An 8,543-nucleotide genomic window follows, 5' to 3' on the forward strand; every position below is an offset into this window, starting at 1 on the left:
CCGTAAAAATTATTTCCGAAGAAACTTTAGCGATACAAGTCCTTCTTAAATAAAACTAGTTTATTCTTTCTCAATACAACTTTGCAATACACTTAATTTCACAGTCACGCTATAACTTAAACAAACGCTATAATTCACGCGCTCGACTCAAGTGTCCGTCTCTATCTCTGTCTGCAATTCAATTACATTGTTGCCGTCACATCTTGGCGGTCTTATATACAAGACTACCGCACATCTCGAGGCTTCAGGAAGAGACATGAATTTTCTAGAAGTTCATGACGTGTTACTAGCGTCTCGTGACTTCCGGTGTCGTAACAATAAGATAATTATGTGAGCAAAAGGCATCTCAAAACACCATGTATATATAATTTACATTCCCAGACAATATAAAGCCAATTCTCATTCTTTTGAACTGCTTTGTCCTAAATTACTGATGAGGGGTGAAATTCCTCAAACTGGTATAACTCAGTGACAAGTGGCAAATCGAATGATAGAATGGACTTCGCATTTTTTTTAATTGTTGTTGTTTATGTTTCTTTAACCGAAATGTCAGCTGTTGTCTTTGTATTTTTAATTATATAATCATGTTAATATAATAATAATCTAATTAACACATATTCTCACTAAACGCAAATCAAGTGATATAAGATATTTGGAAATTGACAAATTATCTATATTGCTTGTATTCTGCTGCTACTATTTATCTTTTTTGTGTATGGTATGTTCAAAGAAGTCTTATTGTTGAATATTAATTATATATCTGTACTTTCATTTTCAAAGATTGAAATTTTCCAGTCTCCAGTTAAGCGGTTAACAACAAAAAGAAAGAATCCTATGACTATTCAATGAAAATCCCCAATAATAATATATACATAAATGCATGGTACAGGCTTTGTGTTTTGTAAGTGCTTTGTTTCAAAGAAAAAATATCTGAAAATTGACTTCGTTAGTTGCTTTTCTTGTATGAAAATCTTTGATATTTGCCTTTTTTCCACCTGTTTTTTTTTCAAGTTACTCCATTGACAAGAACAGGATTGATAAAAAAATAAGAACAATTTATGGGATATTTACGCTAAACAATAATAATCATCACTGCATTATCTCCTTACTATCTATTATGTAAAAAAATGTAAGAGACAGGTTTATTTACAGAACTGGTTGTGAAATGCATTAGTGAGTTTCAACACAATTCCAAGATCATTGTCAATTTCATTAAAATTACGTACTATCGCAAAATGTTTAATCATTAACAAACACCATATCATTTGTGGTACTAATGCACAGCATGTGACCTTGATAAAATGTACCAAATTTATGTACGGCCACTAGTAGCTATTAATAACTGTTGACAAAGGAAATATATATATGCTTATACTGGTGCTTTTTATATGTTATTCTACATCACCTCGTCTGCTTTATCTTACGTATGAAAACAAAGCAATATATAAACCATCATCAAAACGAGCACCTAATATAGTTAATTTGTAGGATAAATGTTTCATAAGATAGGAACATTTTAACGTTTCAAAATGTCATTTTATATTATATTAAATGGGAAAATCATTATGTGTTTTTCTCACAAATTGAGATAAAAATGTCAAATCTTTGTTTGTAGTAACTCTTGGCATTTCGAATTTAATATCAAGATACATTTACGATCGTAAGTAATTGTTAGTGGAGACAATTTTTTAATAAATACCACAAACATATAGATGTTTTTTGATATAGTTGGCATTTACAAGTATTTAGAATTATATTCATTAAATTAGATTTTTGAAGTTTTTGAAAATACATAGTTTTACAACAAAGGATCCAGTGTTTTAACTACGAGAATCCAAGAATATAACTAACAGAGGATATATTTTCGCCTAATAAATTAAATATACTGCTACGAAGGTGATATTTGTAGTCTTTCGTAATTACCAGGCTGAAGTTAGTTAGTTAGTCCTAATTCAAAGCTGAATACGTTAGCATACGTCTTGAATGCCTGCTTGTGCCACTCTGCAATCTGCTTTATTTTGAAGGGAAATTCACAAACTTTAAAATGATTCCTATTTGAGATGCCACAACCAGACTATCCATATGATCAAACCGTTTAAATGTAAAATGAGATGTAATCAATTTGCCTGTAAGAATAAAGGAGGTGTACGTCTTGAATACCCGATATACTACTTTGTAACTAATCTGTTCGGAAAAGGAATGCTTAAGTGCTAATAATATTTCTTATTTGAGGTGTAACATCTTGGCGATCCATGTGATGTTAACCATTTAAACTTGAACTACGAATAGGGAATAAGTAACTAACTTCAGTCTTGAATATGGAATAAGTAATTAATTAATTTGTTAATTAGCTGTTAATGTCTAACTCATATAAAAGACAGTGCGTGTCACATCACACTTACCTTATCTTCATTTCTCGAAATAGGATTTGTTTTTTGTTTTTTTGTAATTAAACACAAAGCTACACAGTGCGCTATCTGTGCTATGCTCATCACGGGTATTGAAACCCGGTTTCTAGCGTTGTAAGTCCGAAATTGGAGTCATAAAAGCCAAACTGCATTTATCAAGATAGAATAGTTCGAGTACTATTTTAGTGACTAGGGTGCAAGTGAGTGTTGGTATAGTAAGCATAAAGTAAAGACGTAGTGTGGGATCACCTTGCCTAGAGCCAAATACATTAAATTTACCATAAAAGTAAAATTATCAATTCAATCTTAAACTTAAATCGTTTCTGAATTAAGCTATTCTCTGTTATATCACAAACGTTTTTAATAAAAAACAAACGGGACTCTAAATTAAGAAATCAACAAATATTTTCCAGCCTTCATTTTATTCTTTCAGTACATAGACTAACAACAATATCAGGTTTACTTTTGTTGCTAAGCAACATGACATAAAAGCCATTGTTGGAACTTGGTATTACCAAAACGCACTGTCTTTTCTATATATTAGAAGTTGTTAATCTAACTGATTTTTAGCTATTGCTACTATTCTATGAATACGCCACAAATTCATTTCATGAACGATATTAATTTACAGACGTTTGGCTGCTTCAACTGCACTTTTCTGCCTCTTTATTGGTCGCCCCCCCCCCCCAGTGGCACAGCGGTATGTCTGCGGACTTACAACGCTAGAATCCGGGTTTCGATACCCGTGGTCGACAGAGTATAGATAGCCCATTGTGTATCTTTGTGCTTAAATACAAGCAAACAAACAAACTTTGTTGGTCAAGCTTGATCTCGCAAAATTTATTTATTTGAGTTTGCTATGAAATGTGAGGGAATAGTATGGGATGGGGGTGGTACAGTCAGTAGTACTTATCCCCTCATTTTTGACGGACTACACGCTAGTGACATTATAGAATACACATCCGAATGGGTTTGTATATAAAATAAAGAAAGAAAGTACTGTTAAGTTAATAGCTCGTCAGTTGGTATAAACTCAGAGAAGACTTGGAACTGTTTTCAAGCTATTTGTTCTGATTTTCAAGACCCAAAGCTTGCTTATTTGTTTGTTACCATTGTCTTATTTCCCCGAAAGGGGAGCCGAGGACCGCCTGGAGGGATCACCTGTTTCAACCACTCGCACCGCCATACAGTAGTGTGTTGTCTGTCAGTCAGTCAGTGGACATTAAAATGATGTCATATAAGGGACATTTAATGTTGCAATTTGTACTGTAAAAGCAAGAAATAAAATATTTGTTCCTCTTAATTTTGGTTTTATTTACTCTTATTGCGGAAGTATATCTAGTCTAGGTGGATAAGTCGTTTGTAATCGTAGGTAAAATCTATGAAGACTTAATGATAAAAAAATAAATGTAAAGAAATTACTTCAAAGTTTGAGAATATAGATCACATTTATTTCCAATTTAACAAAAATAATTACAAGAAAATAAACAATAACTTAAGTACACAAAACGTAGAATCTGGCTTTTACTCAATTCTTTCTTTTTTATTGCTTTCAATGACAGAGCAAATCTTTTCCTAGCAACACTGATGAACTGTGAATTCAGCACAACTAGTCTTTTGCAACGATATAGCGAATCAAAGAACAGGTTTAACCTCTAGGTCATCTTTTCTTCGCTGAAATTCACGTTCTGATGAAGAAACGAAACGAACAACTAAATCCAGAAAGATGACAACTGAATATCCTGCACAATTTTTCGTTTATTTTGGTGTTACTGATTTTTATTATTATCACTTTCTGTTATGTCTATGTTTTGTTTTCCTACTAACCTGAGTATTTTCTGTCTGTATGTTTTCTTCTCATAGTAACATGATAATTTTCTTTCTGTGATCTATTTACTTACTTTTCCAAACTACTCTGTTTTCTTTCCATCCTATTTTCTTTGTTTTGTTTTTATTTCAGTCTTTTCTTAATGTCTCCTTTATATCTACTAACCAATTTGGAAAATACAAACCATATTTATTGTATTGTGCCACCATTACTTTACAACACTATCATCTTATCTCATATTCAGTAACTTTAATTTTAAAAAACGAAAAACTCCAACTTAATCAGTTTATTTATCGCCAATTAGACTAAACTTATTCCGTAAAAACGGACTTGGCTTGGTGGTTATCGTGAGGAGCTGTACTTGTCATGCATGTTCCCATATAGAAACACGAAAGATTGACACACAGCATTATTCTTAAATTAACTTCTATTTTAATTACATGGTTAAACGTAAAATTCAGTGTCAGGTACTTACATTTTTGTCTTTGGTAATTTCACTCTCTATCTTTATTTATTTTCTTTATTTTTTGTAAATGTTATGAATTAAGCGTATTACGCAATATATTTAAAATAAGTAATACTGGTGTAATTAGCATTTAGTAACTTCTGTTTTTCATAATTACGGTATAGTCTATATTAAAATTATTTCATTACATGAAAACCGAGATTCAGTATTTTTAAAATATCATTCATATACGATAGTATTTTATTTTTATAAACGTAAATGAAATAACGACCTATATCTCCAGAATATAACTTTATTAGCTCAATATTTCGCTATTACAGTTTCGTCAGGAGCTATCGATATCCTACAAGTTAAATATTCCAGTTAAAACTAAATTGTTTTGTTACAGTTTCGTCAGGAGCTATCGATATCCTACAAGTTAAATATTCCAGTTAAAACTAAATTGTTTTGTTACAGTTTCGTCAGGAGCTATCGATATCCTACAAGTTAAATATTCCAGTTGAAACTAAATTGTTCTGTTACAGTTTCGCCAAGGGCTATCTATATATATATCTAACAAGTTAACTATTTCAATTTATTTTCAACTGGAATAGTTTACTTTAGGATATCGCTATTTCCTAACGAAGCTGTAATAGCGAAATATTGAGCTAATAAAGTTAAATTCTGGAGATATAGGTCGTTATTATATTTACGTTTATAAAAATGTCTCTCAAATAAACTCCAATTTGCGTTATATAAAATTTAGAATAATAAGTTATGTTTTCAAAAGTTTAACAGCTTGAACTGACGTGTCTGATAATACTACTAATGAAAGGTGTCTTCTTGAGATATTGTTCGATGTTAAAACAAATATTTTCAACTAATTATTGTCTTCTTTTCAAACACGATATGTACTTGAATTTGAATATTAATATAAAAAATAGCAATTATATATAAACCGTTATAAATGATATTATTTAATAAACACAATATTTGTTGTTGATTGTTTTCAAGCGCATAGCTACACAGTAGGCTATCTGCATTATGCCCGCTGCGGGTATCAAATCCTGGCTTTACAAGCCCTAAAGTTACTGCTGAGCTATGGGGCTATAAGAGCCAAAAGATGAAACCTGAATGAGCGAATTGGATATTTTTGGTAATTAGCAATCACATCAACAATTGTCCAATTATCTCCACACGTTATAATTTCATATTGACACGCGAAAGAAATATATATTCAGCATGTCAGCTGAACTCCTTTGCAAAACACAAAAATGTCTAAACAAGGTTGATAATTCACACCAAAACATTTGATTTATTTGGTGTTAATTTGTTTGTATTTGGGAGTACTTACATCGTTTTTACATAAACATGTTATACTTCTAAATGTCAATGATAATTTCTTGTATTCTTTTCTGGTCGAATTCAGGTTTAATCTTGATACACATTTTTATTTGTCTGTTTTGTATATAATATACTCATATATTTTTAGATATAGTTCTTATACGTCCGCTTTCTGTGTAGCTTTATTTACATCTTTTCTCCTTGAACACTGAAAACAACCAAAGGTAAATGCCATAAGACAATGTTAAGCGTCTTTAATACAATGTTAATGTTTTTTTATACAATGTTTTCCAAACTTTTTCACCTTTCAACTTGTCTATTACTCAATCTCTTCAACTCTGTTTTATTTTTCTTCTCGGTATATAAAGGTTATATTCCTAATGGATAAGTTGGTTTATATTATGTTTACCTTTTTTACATATATGCATAATGATATGAATTGATTTATAGGAACTGGTACTGGCTTTAACCAAATCACAGTCAAAAATTATGTCTTTTATATAGATTTTTAAGTTTTTAATGGTCATTCTCCCAACTTGATAGATAAACATGATCTTCAGCACCTAATATACTGTTAATCGGCCACATAAAAGTATATTATTTGCTAGGCACAGTAGTACTTAACAGTAGAGATCATGATGAAACAAAATAGTGGTCATAAAAATCGCCCGCTTAAAACCACCTTTAAAATGTTTGAATATTAAAAATGATTATTTCACAGTATTGATTGAGCAAAAGTAAAGTTTATTGTATTTATAAAACCACCTAAATCGCTCTGTATGTTTTTATGGAGTGAATCAAAATTTCACTGTTTCAATGAAGCATACAGAAAAATAACGAACCTTATTGCTTTAATATTTTTCACAGAACTCTTCCGTCTGAGGTCTCAATGATTCCTTTCTTGTACCGAAAAGGATACTGGTATATAGATATGCAACAGACGATGGGCATATATTTAGATTTGAGAGTGGGTTGGTAGAGATCTTGATGAGTAATATAATCTTGTATGGTATACGCGCGCCCCTAGCTTGGTATTGCAGGCGCACAAAAATATAGCAAATAAAAAAGAAAACAAACAAGTATAAAAAGAAAATTTTATAAAGATAAGTAGGGATCAATATACACGTAACCAAGCTAGCTATAGTAGTATAGAAAATTTTAAATGCTACAAAAGTATTTAAACAAGAAAGTCAAACTAAAAAACTGAGTTACTTAAAATAAAATACAAATGTTATCCCTACTTTGGCAGATCACTGTAATTATGTTAGTCTGAACCAAAGTAGGGATAAAATGTTTTATATATTATTAATAATCCAGATTTTTTAATTTGACTTTCTTGTTTCAATACTTTTTGTAGTATTAAAAGTTTCTATACTACTATAGCTCGCTAGGTTGCATATATATCGATCCCTTGTTTCTATGAAATTTACACAAAAAATTATTATACTTGTACTTCATATTGTTAGAATAAAAGTGTTTACGTCCAGCATAACTTAACACTAAGAAATACAGAAAGATGGACAGAAGGTCCTAATAAAGCAAAGACTAAAAAAAATTAGACCTGACATACAACTGTTAAGATCACAGTTGGAATAACTTTCCTTGATTGAAACTAATTCAACAAGTTATTACACGCCTTGGTTGAGCAGTCGCACAGTTTAAAGTCTCTTATTAGATAGACATTCTTAACATTACCGAAAAGTAATGCCTACTTATACCCTATGTTTACGATCCTTGTACCAAAAGGTATGACCAACACAACAAACTGTGATCAGTGATCGTATTCAAACTGTATATTTCATGCAGGAATAAATTCCACGAACGATTGTAACTTTAACAATGATGCAGCCATACAATTAACTGCCTAAAATTGCATCATATAATTATCTGGAGTACAGTTTATTTTCATTTCCTGTTCTCCGAAACATGAAAACTTTCCAGAAAATCATAAGTATGGATGCTTTGAAGAGTAAATATAAAGGTATTTTGTAAATTCAGCTATAATGTCTTCAAACTGTTGTAACACAATGACCGATCTGACTTTCATAAAGATGGTAGAAAATGTAGTGCAAATTTATTTACTAACTCAGAAAACATCTGTAACGTTGTGTTCAATTGTCATTCTGTGTAATGTACAGATAATCGCTTCTGGAAAATTGTTTATCTTATTAAGCTCCAAACAATATTGCATGCTTAATACTACATGAAAGTATTATAGTTTTGTAGTATGTTAGTATATCTATTGAAGCGTTCAGCATGGGAAAACTGAACATTCGTCAAAGTTTTGTAAAAAATAATGAACGCTAAAATGTTGCGATAAGTTTCACCATATATTACAGACGGTAAAACATGTGCATATGTTTAGAGGTTTCTGTTTTCCACAGAAATAGATAAAAATACCTGATAATTGCTAAAGAAAATCTACATTTTTTTAAGCTCCGGAGGGTCTAACAATTAGTCTAAAAAGATCTAATATTTAGACAAACTTACATTAATTATAGTATTTTGGCACTTGTGT

At 30.9% G+C, this 8,543-nt stretch overlaps 1 long non-coding RNA gene across 1 annotated transcript in view; it reads right to left on the reverse strand.

Annotated features, from left to right (window-relative positions):
- Window positions 1-8,543, reverse strand: part of LOC111085000 — a 25,963-nt gene that overhangs the window by 11,031 nt on the left and 6,389 nt on the right. The window contains exon 2 of the long non-coding RNA XR_002609868.1: window positions 6,486-6,488. This is a non-coding gene — a long non-coding RNA (uncharacterized LOC111085000). The remainder of the gene's footprint in view (window positions 1-6,485; window positions 6,489-8,543) is intronic.

This window comes from Limulus polyphemus, unplaced genomic scaffold, assembly GCF_000517525.1.
Source record: "Limulus polyphemus unplaced genomic scaffold, Limulus_polyphemus-2.1.2 Scaffold197, whole genome shotgun sequence".
Lineage (NCBI taxonomy): Eukaryota > Metazoa > Arthropoda > Merostomata > Xiphosura > Limulidae > Limulus > Limulus polyphemus.